This window comes from Alligator mississippiensis, chromosome 4 (genome assembly GCF_030867095.1).
Source record: "Alligator mississippiensis isolate rAllMis1 chromosome 4, rAllMis1, whole genome shotgun sequence".
Lineage (NCBI taxonomy): Eukaryota > Metazoa > Chordata > Crocodylia > Alligatoridae > Alligator > Alligator mississippiensis.
The window spans coordinates 235,334,860-235,350,712 of record NC_081827.1 but is presented as its reverse complement, the minus strand read 5'-3'; the positions used below and the strand labels follow the sequence as shown (position 1 = coordinate 235,350,712).

General features: G+C 42.4%; 1 protein-coding gene across 6 annotated transcripts in view; it reads right to left on the bottom strand.

Annotated features, from left to right (window-relative positions):
- LOC102563004 (von Willebrand factor D and EGF domain-containing protein) overlaps positions 1–15,853 on the bottom strand; it is a 323,208-nt gene that overhangs the window by 272,635 nt on the left and 34,720 nt on the right. Inside the window, exon 3 of one of the 6 annotated variants that reach the window (XM_059727413.1) lies at positions 10,742–10,824. The exons of the other annotated variants lie outside the window; for them this stretch is intronic. The gene's annotated coding sequence lies outside the window, so the exon portion shown is untranslated. The remainder of the gene's footprint in view (positions 1–10,741; positions 10,825–15,853) is intronic. 6 annotated transcript variants of the gene reach the window in all.

Sequence of the window (15,853 nt, the reverse complement as noted above, 5' to 3'; positions counted from 1 at the left end):
CAACAGAGATGTACTCCTAGCTTCTATTCCTATACTTCCACCACCTACATGATCTCATAATGACAATATATTTAGAAATATTTGTCCTATTTGCAAAACTGGTTAAAATAGTGTCATACTTTGCATTGCAAAGGCACTTCACACAGACCAACTGCTGCTAGTACAGTAGGCAAGAGATAACGTAATAAAAATATACTGGCACACTATAATGCAAATTTATAAATTGTATTGTTGTATCACAGTGTTGTACAGACTGTTACTATGTAGAATGCCAGTTGACCCACCAAGCATTGTCTTTCATCTTTCATACCATCAAAAAATAACACTGGTTTTGCATTCTCAGTTGGTAATTGTGGAAATTGGCTAAGGGTGTGTATAGAGGAAATGGGGGGCCCTAAATTGAAGCAGTGGGTTTTTTAAACACTGCTTCAATTTAGGGACCTTTAAACCCCTATGTTATGTACACAACCAAACTTATCTGACTCTCTGGTGGTGGGGAGGGAAGGGCAAGGTGACAGTGGGCAGAGTGGTCCCTGGGCTGTGGGGTGGTGGGGGACTGGTGCTTCCCTCTGCAGCAGCAGTAGGCCCCCCCGGTTGGCACTCAACCACAGGCACCTGGCTTGGGTGGTCCCAGTGGGCACCACAGCCTCAGAGGGAAGCACCAGGCTCCTGCACAGTTCAGGCAGGCTCCAGAGAAAAAGGGCAGAGCCTGCCTTCCCAGGCTGTTGCCAGGCTGCCTACACAGTCTTCCTGCAGAGCCCCTGAGCTGCATGGAGTCCAGTGCTTCACTCCACAGCTATAGGGCAGCAAACTAAAACTCCTTGGAGGAGTTTTAGTTTGCTGCGCCACAAGTAATTTAAGGAGTATTATGCCACCAAATTTGTTACAGCGGCTGGAATTACTGCACATATGCCACGAGGTGTGCAAACACCAACACCATTAAAGCGGTGCCAAAGCATTTAACCCGCTTTAAAGTGTCGTGCACACATGCCCCTCATTTGATCTATGCACAGTCTAATACATGTAATTTTCATCTTTGTGAACGCAAGCTAGAAACCACTGTTGAAAAAAACCAACCCATTGATCAATTCTTCATTACCTTTGATGCATAGAGTTTACCGTAGACAGTTAATTGGTAATTTGTGTTTAAGAAACAAAATCTACTCGGGCAATTTAAGACTGCAAAGCCATAACACAAATTAGTACACAAAGAAAGAGGCAATCAATTTATCATTTGGTGTTTTATTCATTAGTAAATTGTAGTCCGTGCAGAGCTGAATTTTTAAATACGTAAAATTTGATTATTTGAAAGCTGTGATTGGTTGTTGTTTTTGGTCATTTCTGTAGAGTGGAGGTTTGCTTATTGCTTAAAAGAATGTAGCTAGATGGGTCTTTCTAGTTCTTACCTAGGTACATAAACTTAACTTCCAGTGGCCTCAGAAGCTTGTGTGTGCTTTCCAGTGTTAATCTAGTACAGAGAAAGTCCATTTCCCATTGAAACAAGTATTCCTATACTGGAAATATTTTTTTTGTGACAACTCTTTTTGTGTAAACTTCCTATTTCCACGTCCACTGTTGCCTGCTTTAACTTTTCTATTACCTATTACGTAGGTTGGACGTGTATCCTTTGGCAGACACACAAGGATATTTCTTAGCCACATGGCTTGATAAACACACCTGCCATCTCAGTAACAAAAAAGGCCCTTCTCTGTGATAGAATATCCTAAGTGTTACTGCCACATGCTGCTGTACAAACCTTACACCTGTTCACACTTATTCATAGGTGACCTCAAGATTCAGCTAAGAGCTTTCTATTTTTAATTCATAACTGAGATAGTCTTTCTACATGTAGAAATGAGAATTCCACTAACCTTTGTAACCTAAATGTCAAACTGAGTTGTATAAATATTGTTTGGACCCTATGATTGATTTATTGCAGTGAAATGATTGCAGTAGATAAAATAACTTACCTCAGTTTCTCATGCAGTTTCCTGAGCTTATTTGAAATTCAATGGAAACAGCAACATAAAGGAACAAGGGGACTCAACCACAAATGGAGTTTGGTGCCCAAGTCCAACACTGAAGCACTATTGGGATCCTAAAAACTTTGCTCAGCTGCCACCTCGTTCTGTAAACAACTGAAGTCTTACCTACGGTCTGTGTACAACTATCTAAATCCTGACACCACCAAACTATTTGAGGGTCTAGCTTACACCTACATTTCAGTGGGCTTTTCAGACCAAGTATTTCCCTGCCTACTTCACTAGCAGGTTCAACAAGTGACCTCAGTGCACACTTATTGGAACAGTCCTTGCACAAAATGACAGTGAGGTTTAGGGAAGGGAGGCTGTGTGTGATAGGATATTGAGTCCCAAGATACCCAGGTTTCTTAAGGCCTATGGCCATGCCTTTTGCTTCAGCATATTGGATATTCCAGGAAAGCATCTGTCTGCCACTGAAGCTGGTCTACTTTGTATAATTAAGCAGCTATTCATTGTAGCTGCTTGCAACTTGTCTATTTCTGACTTCCCAGGTCAGTGCACTACCAGTCTTTCTATCATTTTCTTTTATCTATTTGGTCTCCAGACAAATTAATATTTATTTCTGAATATGAATATAAAATGTAACAGTTTAATCAACAGGTGCTAAGAGAGCCTTTCCCCCAAAATATGTTTATATCCTTATAGTTAGGGTAGTCTCCTGAGTAGCAGAGGAGGTGAATTCATGTCTGTTTCCCAATAGAAATAGAAATTGAAGCAGTTGTCTGACCTTTCAACTAAGTTTCCCAAGCATTGGGCAGTTTTTCATGAGAAATGGAGGACTTTAGGCATCTCAGTCCAGGAAGACGATTCATGGATAAGAATACTGAGAAGAGATAGGCATCTTTCTGGATATAGAGTTGTTCAGCCGCTGCTGCCCCTTTCCTTCATTGTGTCTAGCAGCTAGGTAGTTCTCCACTCACATATCTTGCTTCTTGTAGTTCCACTACACAGTGTGAATTAATGTAAATTAGCCTTCATGGAGCTCTGTGCTATCATGGCTAGACTGCTTTGGGAGCTGAACTACCGCATTTATGGCTGGCTTGGGCATCTCTACACTGCCCTGTAATGTGTACTGTAGGCATGCTCATTAGCACCTAACTCATCCCATCCATTGTACTGTCAGAGTTGAGGATGCCACTGGGTATCAGTGTTACTACAAGTTAGGTGTGACATCTAAGTGCATTGGTGCATGTATAATCCAAGCTCCCTAGCTGTAACAGGGAACACCTGCCCCTGTTAATAGGAAGTTGGGCAAAGGGCTGAGGGCAAAGTGACAGCATGTTGCCCAAGTGAACTGTGCCAGGGGCTAGCAAAGGACAGGAACCTGGTCCCTGAGTGCAGGAGACAGGGTCACATGACTGGACGGGGCAGTCTGGACTCTGGTCAGGGAGGGGGCAGGCTGGCCTTGGTTGCCAAAGGACAACGTGACAGAAAAGGTGGCCAGAGATTAACGTCAAAGGAGCCCAGAAGAGGTAAGTGGAGACCCAGAGGGGTTTGTATTTTTATTAGGACCAGTTTGGTTGCAGCTTTGTGTTTGAGGTGAAAAAGAGGACTGGATTATGGGTACAGTGGAGGTAGAAACTACAGGTGGGGTGCCTGGGAGGCACTCCCCACTATCAGTGACAGGTGCTAGATCCAAGCTAAAGAGACTGAGACTGGTGGAGTGAAACCAGGGTCAATGCCTTGGAGCTGAGATCCCAGAGAGTGGACTAAGGCTGAGGGTTTAGCCAGAGGGAAAAGGGAGCCAAGGCCTGGATGGCAGAAGCCCCAAGAGGTGCTTGGAGCCTGTAGGGTACTCCTATTAAGGGGAAGTGCCCCGAGGAAGCTGAGATCCCAGGTGTGGGTTGGACCTAGCCACAAAGACAGAACAGGCCATCGAAGGACCCAGCCCTGACCCTAGGGACTTCCTTCTTAGTAAACCAAAGGATACTAAAGGCGTGGCAGATGGGAGACTGGAGGTGAGGTAGAACTGGAAGAGAGCTGGCAAGTGGGCTGGAGCACAGGGGGCACCAGGTGCCAGGATATGCAAATCCAGAGACCTCTTACGCTAGCAAAAGTCTAGATTTTGCCTTCCATCAAACTTTGTTTATTGAACAATATCAAATGGAAAACAGGTCAGTACAGTTGCCCTGACATAATTCTGAGCACAGTTTGGCTTATCATGACTTTTGCCCATGATTCTCTATCTAGAAAGGCATGCTGTTCATTTCTTCTTAATAATATGCACAATCTCTACAACAGCTTGAAGTGTCTGACAGCAGAGACAAAGGTTAGTCCGTATAATATTATAGTGTCTACTGAGGACTGTTCTTGGTCGTCTCCTGTTTTGAACACTTCTATATCTTTGAACACATTGATTCCTTGGCTTATTTTGCATTGGCTAGACTGATTCTGCACCTGATTGTTTTTGGCATGTTTTGGTCTCAGCAATCCTAAAAATCAGCTTTTATCGACAGAGGTATGCAGCACAGCGCTTACTGTCTTTGAATCAAATACACATCACAGATATTTCTGTTTCTTTCTGACAAACACCAGCATACTGAACATTCAAGTCTGCCAGGATATGAATCATGATAGTAACTCAGAACAGAGACATAAGGTTTTTTTCCCCCAGCTTTATCATTCGACCCCTACCACCCACCCCTGCTACTTGAACCTTTGGCAGTAACTGCTACTATCTTCCTCACCTTCTGTGTTGTTGTCAAGAACAGGATGAAAGAAAAGCTAAAGCTTTGTGTCAAAAGCTGTTCATTGTATTTCACATAGGTTGTTTTCTAGATTATTTTTGGATTAATTCTGAAAAGAACTGCTAAATTATTATTTTTTTCTTTTTTTAGCCTATAGGTTTAAAGCAAAACTCTGCTCCTAGTTATATCAATATAAAATTATAAACATAGGGGAGGATTTTATCCTTGGTATTTTGCCCAGGCATAACAGTCTGGTTTTGCAAAAAGCTCAAAGGTTCAAGATAATTTCATTATGCTGTAACAGCATGACTAGGAGTTAATGACAGTTGAATAGTTAAAACCCAGCACACTGGTCTAAAAGTTTACTCCTAGGAATCCTCGCAAATGCACGCCCAGTGCTAAAATATATCATTTTTGTAAATGAGCTTTTAGCGGCAACAGTAGGTCACATTTTGTTTTGGGTCACTACAGTGTAAATCTGGAATAGTGGGGTTATTCCAGATAGATTATGATGCCACACAGAATAGGATTCGGTCCAACCTGCTTAGCCTTGTGCTATAAACTTAGTGGCTTTCTAAATTATTTCAGCTACTGGTTTTCTAAATTATTTCTGCCACAGTGATTTGAATTCAGACATTGCCCTTGCATCAGAACAAAGCAATGCAAAGTGAAAAAGAATTATGTCTAGACTCTTCTGCATAGATTCACACATAAAAAGAGATATATCAGATATTCTGATGTGGCAAATTCTTTACCAAAAGTTAACTCTTAGACAGATGTTACAGTCATAGAGTCAAAAGCAGAGCTATGTGAATAATTGATATTTCACTTATTTTTCACTCCTAAAATGTTGTTCAGGATTGATTTGAAATGAAAATAATTTTTTTCCCCAGGGAAATGAAAAAACGATATGAGTATCATTTCAGGTCATACTAAATATTTTGTTCAACGTGAGATGAAGTGTTTCATTCATTTTTGTATCCTGAAAAATAAATTTAGGTAAATTCATAAATGAAACAATTACAAAACAAAAAATGGGATTTGGGGAGGAAAAATGTTGAAATGAAATATTTCAACTTTTCAAAAACTCCTTCCTTCCTTCTCTTTTTGAGTGAAACTGTTTTTATAAATTCTGTGCAACCCCACAAATTATTTGCAGTTAACCTGTTTCTTTTTCCTGAAAAAAACCCAAAGATTCGCCCCAATATTTTTCCTATGTTACAATCACATGAAACTAGTTTGGCAGGAGTACTCATGCCACTTGAGACCCTCTAAGTCACCCAAATGTCCTGTCTGTGCAGTTTAATTAAATCTCTGTTATTAAATGTATAACTTCCTATTATTTTCTTTTGTTCACATTGCTCTTCAGGTTGTGAGTTCCTGCATATAACTCAACTGTAGTTCAATTCCTTCATTGCATGATGTAGTGAATGCTTTCTGCTCCTCTTCGGAGGCAGCAGTAGTAGCAGTTCCATAAGTCTATGCATGTGTGTTCTACTATGGCACTTATCCCAGGATGATCACCCAGCACAAAGGAAATGGAGATATTTTTGGCATCAGCAGTGCTGAGAGGGCCTGCTGCCTGTCACGCTAATCTTTCTTATCACTAAATTATTGCCACAGGGTCTGCACAAGAACATGAGGCAGCGAGCCGATTTCAGTCCCTTGACTGCCCTTCTATAATAGATAGATGGGTTCGTCAGATTCCTGCCCTCTACCTAAGGCAAGCATGTCAGACTCTGATTTATCTCCCAGAATGCAGTGATCAACCAAATGAAAGAGTGAGTCCTCTAGTCGGGAAACCAAAGACAGTGGGTCTATGTATGACCTGAAAACTTTTTTACATATCTTTTTTGCAGCAAAGAAAACACAGGTATCATCTATATTTATCATGCTAGGCCTTCCTGCAGTCTTTTGTCACTAGAAATCTTTTCAACCAAGAAAAAAGCCCATTATCCACAGAAACTGGGGCTTAGAACAAGTCAAGAATTTGTAAAATGTTGACATTTTTTACATTTTTTTTCTGATTTTACTACCAGTTTACAGAATAGCTGACAGTGATTATCATTTTCTGCATGTTTTAAGCAGCTCTAGTGAGAAGAGAGACAGATATAAGAGTTGGGAGGGAGCTACAATTACAGGAGAACCATGAGATCTTATCTAGAGCTCCTAAATCATCTACAGGCCTCAGAAAAATTAGCAAATTAGGTTCAAGAATCTAGAGCCATTTTATACTTTCAGTGACAACTTTGGGAGAGGTTTGGGCAATCTCCAATAACAATTTAGTTAGTAAAGTTATTACAACCTGTGGGAGAGCATTTATTTGCAAAAATAGATATTTGTTTACTAAAAAGTAAGGTTTTTACTCATCATTACTCACCATTCTTAACTATTAATGTGTATTAGATTGATAGTGAATTTACCATCCTGAACAGCTCTCTTGTTCAAATTTTTGAGTGCTGTCTAGAAGGAAACACAAGGAATCCCATAAGGAAAGAGCTCCAGACAGTTATGCATTGTGCATCTACAAATGTTGGTTTGTTCGTGCCATGATCTATTTGGGTTTGGTGTGTCCATTACATGATTTAGGTTGTTGTTAGAAAATTTGCCTTTAAGGAGCTGGAAAAAGTGTAAAGGGAATAAAGTGAGATACTGTCAATTCCCAATATGTGTTTTGGCTAATAAAAATGAAAAGTTTAAAGTGCTGTGCAAAATTATTCTACATAAAAGCATTCGGGCAATTTCATAAAGAGATGTAGCTTTTCCCATTAAGATTTTATTTAAATAATGCTAATATTTTGAAGGAGAAAAGAAAAAGGGTTGGCAGCAAAATTCAGACTATCCAAAAAACACATCTGCAACCTTACACAGATTTTCAAGGCAAAATTCGCTAGCAGAACAAAGGAATATGTAATAGTCTGACTCTCATTGTTCACTGCCTTGCCTTTATTTTAATAGTAAGTTACATTTTTTCTTGCTTAGGAAGATGCATATAATTTTTCATTGTACATGTTTTCTTAGACAGGAAAATGTATGTAGTAAAAAGAAGTAATAGCACTCCTTGAAACAGTTGCTTTCCTGATGGTTGACTCAGTTATTGTCAAACAGCCTCCTCAGAAATTTTGCTGATAGGCATTGTGAAGAACAGATAGGAGTTTTGAAGAATAAGGTTTTCTTGAAATAAATAACAGTTGCTTAGAACATTAGCTAACATTTAACAATAAAAAGCCTTATGTTTGTGAAAAATACAGGTAATAAAACTCTAAATATTGCCCTTTAAATATGTTAAAACATATTCTGCCTACTATTATTGCATAAGAGATTCTAAGTGCTTTAATATAGACATGGAAACTGGTAATGCCACCTATTAGTAAAGTTACCCAGCACTTCCCATTAGTAAGCTCTTATTTTAGTTATTAATAAGTTTGTCAAAATGTAACTATTTGGGCTGAAATGCTCCATGCTTGGTGTCCTGCAATAAGGTTGGTGTAGGGGGTAGGGGTGGAGCGGGGGGACTGGAGGGGAATGGGACTAGATTTCAGGAAAAAAATGTTCAGTAATTTCTGAGGAATAAGTTAGAAAAATACAGTGGTGTACTCAATTAAAAAGGGTCTGACAAATTTCCATTGGAGCTGGGATTGTCTTGACAAGAGCTAGGGACAGAAATTAAACATAAAGCAGTTTAAGTGATCAGAAACTGGTTTAAACCTGTAACAGAACAGAAGTACAGTGTACACAAATCAGTTGCAAAATGGCTGAAGATGGTTTGAGATGAACTTGGTTGAATGTAGTATCAGACTTAACTGATTGAGGTCAAACCAGTTTATGGAACTTCTGTCCCAGACAGCTTCCTGGTTTAAGTTAAATCAGAGTCCTCCAGCATCCCAGCATGCTCTGTAGTCCTGGGCTGGGCTGTGCTGTCTGCTCCAGCAGAGCAAGGGTAGCCCTGCCCCTCTGCTCCCTAGCTAGAGCAGTGGTGGGGGCATGGCCAGATGCCAGCAGGCATGGCCCCCTAAGGCAAAGGGGGAAGGGAACAAGTTTATTTCCCCTCTCTCCCCTGTCCCACCAGTATGGACACCAGTGGGGGTCTGCCAGGCAGGGGCACAGAAGCCCCCATCAGGCATTTTGCCCCACTCATCACTTGAGTGGCAGGGGTATGGCCAGCTCCAGGACCAGCCTCAAAGAATGAGGGGCTTAATTCCCCCCCCTCCCTCCCCTGTCCCACTGGTGTTGGGGTCTGCCTGGCTGAGTGTGAGTGGCAGAGGTGGCAGCTGGGATTGGTAAACCCCAGCTGCAGTCCCCTGGTGGGAGAGGGGATGGAGTTGGGGAATAAACCCTCTCCCTTCCCACTTTACCTCAGGGGGCTATGCTGCCTGTCATCTGGTCATGTCTCTGCCCCACTGCTGCAGCGGTGAGGTGAGGTGAGGTGAGTGTGACTCTGACCCAGGCTGCTCTGCCCCAGCCAGGCAGACCCTGGCATGTCAGTGGGACAGGGGAAGGACGGGAGAATTAAAACTCCCTCTGTCCCCCATTGTTTGAGACTGGTGCCAGGGCTGGCCATGTCCCCTCCCGCTACTTGAGAGGCAAGGTGGGAGGGAGGGAGGGCTGACCTGTCCTATCCTGTTGAACCTGCAGCTTCAGGGAGCCCCACAGAGCTAGGTGGAGAGGCCGAAGCCCCTTCCACATTTGGTGGTGGTTTCCACATTTACGCTGTAGCCAGCCTACCCCCCGGTGGGTTGGATGTTTGTTTAACTGTTCCAGCTGGAAATTCCAGTTGCCACCTCTCCTCCCGCATCGGGTGTGCCATGGCATTCATTTACGGTATACGTGTGCCGTGGGATGGGAAAGTGGGGCCTGCACAGGCTGATTTGCCCTGGGCCCTGCACCATGCTATGGTCATCTTTGCTGGTGGGTCAAGGGGGCCCAAAACTATATCTTGCAGGGGGCCCCAAAAAATTGTGGGCTGGCCTTGGGGGAAGGGTGGGAAATGCCTGACTGGGGACTGTGCAGGCCAGGGTGGGGGTTTAAACTCCTCCCCAATCATAGTCAGGTCTCCCGGGACCCCCCCCAGCTCAGTTTCTCTCCAGCAGAAGGATCGCTGTAGCATCCTGTGGCTTCTGGCCTGAGCCACTGTGGGCATGTGTCTGCAATTCTGGAATCAAAAGTGAATGTCTGTTCACTTTCAAATTGGTTCAATTTATGTAGCTTAGTCTATCCTGCAAAGACTGAATTGATTAAGGCTCAGGCTTTTTGAATTTCTATACTTAGCCAGGAGTGTAAGTGTCTATGTGGGGAAATTGAGGAGTAAAATCCAGAGGAGTGAAAATAAGAGTCCTATCCTAGTCCCAATGTCCTTGCCTAGCAAGTTGTGAAGGACTGCTGTGGAGACTGTACCAGGAGCCATGGGGTTTGGCGATGTCCTGAGTTCTATATTCCTTAGGTCATAGAAATTTACAGGTGAAAAATATGTGTCAATATCAAAAGCCTTACTAAAATCAAGATATATCACAGTTACTGCTTCCTGTGCATCTACCAGGCAAGTTATGCTATCAAAAGGGAATTAGATTGATGTGACCCAATTTATTCTTGATAAATCCATGCTGTATCTTTCCTATTGCCTTATTATCCTTCTGCTCCAAGGCAGGACAAGTAAAACTAGACCATCCTTAACAGATGCTTATTTAATCTGTGCTTTATAACCTCTAGTGACAAGCATTCTAGAGAGAAACATAGGTAGCCATTTTACAGCCTTCCTAAGTAGCCTGTTTCAGTGTATTCACTATCCTTTTCACTAGATTTTCTTGATATCTAACCCATATCTCCTTTGCTGCAAATTAAGCCAACTATTTTTTTTCTGCCCTTGGTCCATACCACCTCTCTCTCTCCATACAAATCTTAATACATTAGAAAACAGTTATCATGAGCCCATTAGTTTTTTTTTTCCTTTTTAGACTAAGCAAGTTCAAGTTCCATCACCTTCCTATCACAGATTGTATTTTCAAATTTTCTTACCATTCGTCTTGTTCTCCTCTGAACTCTCTCTTTCTTAAAGTGTGATGCCTCAAACTGCCCACAGTATTCCAGGGAAATCCTTGCTAGTGATAAATAGAGTAGAATAATTATGTCCTGTCTTACATACAATACTGCTTTTAATATATCTCAGAATTAGATTTATCTGCTTTGCAAAGGCCTTAGGATGTTGACAAGTTCTGTTTGGTGGTCCACTGTACATCCAGGATCTTGCAGTACTGTTGCTTATCTAGCTTGCAGTACTCTTGCCTATCTAGCTATTCTCTATTTTGGAATTTGTGCATTTGATTTTTTCCTTTCTCGGTATAATAGTTTATGGAATTTATTTTTATTAATTGTGGACCATTTCCTCCAATTTATCAAGATCATTTTAACTTCTAATCCTTTTTCTCCAAAGTGCTTGCAACACTTCCAGCTAAGCCTCATGTGGAAATGTTATATGTATACTCTAGCTCATCATCCAAGTTGTTAATAAAAATATTGAAAACAACTGAATCTAGAATACATTGCTTTGGGTCCCCTGATTTGACAGCAATCTACTGATCATGCCTGTGTGTGGATGGTTTTTATACTAGGTATGCACCCATCTTTTAAGGTGATTTAATCTAAACCATATTTCCCTAACATTGCTTAGGAGAATGCCATGTGGGATAATATCACAAGCTTTACTGAGGACAAAATAGGTCACATTAACTAGTCCCCCTTATCCATTAGACCAGTTAATCTGTCAAAGAAAAAGTTTAGGTTGATTTAAGATAGAAACTTTGAGCTGGAAGGGCACTGGAGGATCAAGTTCCATGCCCTGCGGGAATATTGGCCCGTTAGGGTTGGCAGGATAAGAAGAGTGTAGTCCTGCAGTTGGGACAAGCAGCTGGGCTTTTCCAGCCCTAGGGCTGTACTCTGAATGTCAGCAGACATTTGATAGATCAGGCTAACCCATTCCTGATCTAACTTAGTTCACTTCCTCAGGTGAACTAATTTAGATCAGGCTGGTCATTTTTTTGGCCTAATCTAACCTCCATGAATGTGTATACAGATCAACTCTTAGATCAATCTAACCTTATTCAGGTCAATCTAAATGTAATACCTGCATGTACCCAAAGTCTCTAATGGTTCAGGGAGTGCTTTGGCTAGATCTTTAAGATTTCTAGGGATACATTTATACTACATTGGCACTATGTCCTGTCTAGGATACACCTTGCCTACTTTTCCTCCTTGCCCACTTAAAACCTGGAAATATGTAGGTGAGGCTACTTAGGGCATCTCTCTTTGGCCAGCCATCATCACACTGAGAGCAGCCACAAACCTGGAGTGGTGTCACCTATATATTTCTGGATTTGGGTGCATAGCAACAGAAGCTGGTGGGTGGCGTGTTCTTAGGGGCATCTCAGCTGGTAAATGTGACAACCAGTGTGGACAGACTATTACCAACCTGAACACACCTAACTTATTTTACTATTCTTTAACCTACCCATACCTATTCTTTTCATAGTCTTATGCCCTTAATTGATTATGTTAAATATCTGGTTACAATTAACCTTTTCTGTGAAGACAGAAGCCAAATGCATTAAGTGCTTTAGCCTTCTTTGCATCATCTCTTATTTATTCTCCTTCCCCCATTAAATAATGGAACTATATTTCCTCTTCCCTGGATCATTGTAGTAATGCTATGTCCCCCTCTCATAGACATGTTATGAAGATAAAGTACTGAATGTCTGTAAAATACCCAGATATAAATATAATGTAATGAAAAGGGTGCTGATGTGGCAAAACCACCTCTCCTGTCCACTGCCCAGGCCCCATGGTGTTGCCCCCTTTGGCCCCTCAGGGTCCTACCCTGTTATATCACTTGGCACACCTTGATGTTATAAGTTAACAGGGAGGCTTCCCCTAGAGAACCAAGAGGATTTTGGATGGTGTGCCTTTGTTTAGATTGGAGCCCCCCTTGGCCCTGTCCAACTTTACTCTGGGTGGGCCCCTTAACCTGAGGTTCACTGTTCCCAATCTAGGGTGAGTAGGGGTCCATCCAAGCTGTCAGGGGGAAGATGGGTGTGATTTGGGCTGACAGGGGGGCAGCAGGCATGATCCAGGCTGGTGTCAGGAGTGGCAGGCATTATCTGGGCCATCAGGAGGGGGAACAGCAGACCTCATCCAGGCTGGCAGAATTTTTTGGTGGGGGGTTGCAATCTGGGCCAGCAGATTGCTGGAAAGATCCAGACAGGTGGAGGGGTGGGGAGAGCACAGCAGGAATAATGTCAGCTGGCGGTGGGGCGGGGGGTAACAGGCATGATCCTGGCCAGCAGTAGAGGGGAGGGGGGAACGGGGGTGGGGGGTAAGGGGGGAGCCCCAGGACAGAATGAACATTGGGGCTGCTTGTTGGTGATATGTATCTGTGAGAACTTCAAGCACTCAACAGTATAGTACTGAGCACAGAAAGATTGTAAAAGATTATTTAAATTGTGTCCCGTAAACATTGTCAGGCAGAAATTGTACTGTATGCAATTCTGCATCGAGTTGTGGGTATTGGTAGTTGTTGTTTTTGATTATACTAGTACTACTACTAATACATATGGTAAAGTGCTAGAACAATCTCTTGAAGATGGCTTTCTCCAAACTTTCTCTCCCTCAAACTAGTTTGTGAAGGTTATCAGAAATAAAGACAATTTTGACCTGCTGTGTCTTAGAGCAGCTTCATGTCTGCTCCATGCTGCAAACATTTCTAGGACTTTTAGGGGACCATTGAATTTGTATTAAATAGTGGAGTATATATAGCAGGTTCTGATTGCTCCCTCTTGGGCCCTACATATACCCTTTTTCTGGGAGACTCAGTAAAGGAGAGAATAATATGACACTGGTCATGCTGACTCTTCACCAACCAAAATTTCACCTACATGACAGGATCTCCTAGCTGGTCACCTAACATAGATTTAAGGTCCTGTATGTTGCTGGAGCAATAAAATGATGTTAGGGTAAGCAAGAATCTGGCCTTTTGCAAATGTATTTGTTCTCTTCTTGCTGCTTCTTGCTGCTAGGGATTTTAGTTGTTTGCTATCATCTAACTTCTGTGCACAAGACAGTATAAGTAATTAAATATGCTTCTCTTTATGTGTGTTTACTTAATAGAATGTCTTTTTTATCACTATTTAGTACAGTCATCAGCTGCATTAATATTAACAGAAGACGTCTAAATAAAGGGTCTAAATAAAGCTGTGCAAACCAGCTCAGTGTACATTCTCTCATGTCCTTTGTCTGTTCCTTTGTCTCTATTGTCCTTCTAACTTAATTTTAGCTTGCCCCTACTTTCACCTCCATTACTCTGTTATACATGGGCAGTTGACTATGTGACTTAATAATATCAGCCTCATTCTGCTGTTTTACTTTAATCATCTCCAACCTTTCTCCACTGAGCTGACAAAGATGCTTTCTCCTCCACCATGGAAAGCAGGATCTAAAACAATATGATAGAGATGGAATTCTGTATGTAAAATATTAATAATATCTGGTGTAACCAGTCAGCTGCCATTCTTTATGAAATCACCCTCATTCTTTTTCCTTTTTTCCTTCATCTCTTACAAAGAATTGCCCATAGCATGTCATGCACTTGCCATTTTGTCATTTCTGTGTAGAAGGTTGGTGAAAGTAATATATCTGGAAGTATAACCCAATACAATACATCAAGATCTTCAAGTCGGCTGTCCTTGACAATCTACACCCCAGAATACTCAAGGAGCTAGCAAGCATCATAGCTCAGCCCCTGGCATGGATCTTTGAGAACTCCTGGTGCTCTGGTGTAGTGGCCGAAGATTGGAAGAAGGCCAATGTGGTGCCTATCTTCAAGAAAGGGAGGAAAGTGGATCTGGCAAACTGCGGGCCCATCAGCCTGACCTCTATCCCAGGGAAGGTCTTAGAAAAGATTATTAAAGAGGTCATTCTCAACAGACTGGCTGATGGCAACATCCTGAGGGATAGCCAGCATGTGTTTTCTACAGGTAGGTCTTGCTTGACCAATCTTATCTCCTTTTATGATGAGGTGACCTATCACCTAGACAAGGGAGATAAGATTGATGTCATATATCTTGACTTAAAAAAAGCCTTTGATCTGGTACCCCATGATCACCTCTTGGCAAAACTGGCCAACTGCGGCCTCGGGTCCAGCATGATCTGCTGGCTGGGGAATTGGCTCCGTGGTCGGACCCAGAGGGTGGTGGTTGATGGAAGTCAATCATCATGGTGCCCTGTGAGCAGTGGAGTCCTCCAAGACTCTGTCCTTGGACCTATTTTGTTCAACATCTTCATTAATGATGTGAACATTAGAATCAGACATAGACTGGCCAAGTTCGCCGATGATACCAAACTCTGGGGCAAAGCATCCACACCTGAGGACAGGAGAGTGAACCAGGTTGACCTTGACATGCTCAAGAAATGGGCGGATGAGAACCTGATGGTGTTTAACACCGAAAAATGCAAGGTTCTCCACCTTGGGAGGAAAAACCTGCAGCATCCTTATAGATTCAGCAGTGCTACTCTGGTTAGCACTACGGATGAAAGGGACTTAGGGGTCACGATTGACCACAAGATGAATATGAGCCTTCAATGTGATGCTGCAGCCAGTAAAGCAAGAAAAACACTGGCTTGCATCCATAGATGCTTCTCAAGCAAATCCCAGGATGTCATTCTCCTGTTGTACTCAGCCATGGTGAGGCCACAGCTGTAGTACTGCGTCCAGTTTTGGGCTCCTCAATTCAAAAAAGATGTGGAGAAGCTTGAGAGAGTCCAGAAAAGAGCCACACGCATGATCAGAGGTCAGGAAAACAGACCTTATGATGACAGGCTGAGAGCTATGGGACTCTTTAGTCTGGAAAATCGCAGGCTCAGGGGTGAGCTGATGGCTACCTATAAGTTTATCAGGGGTGTTCACCAGTATCTGGGGGAATGATCGTTCACCAGAACGCCCCAAGGGATGACAAGGTCAAACAGTTATAAACTCCAGCAAGACCGTTTCAGGCTGGACATAAGGAAGAATCAAATTTCTTTACTGTCCAGGCCCCCAAGGTCTGGAATAGCCTGCCACCAGAGGTGGTTCATGCACCTACA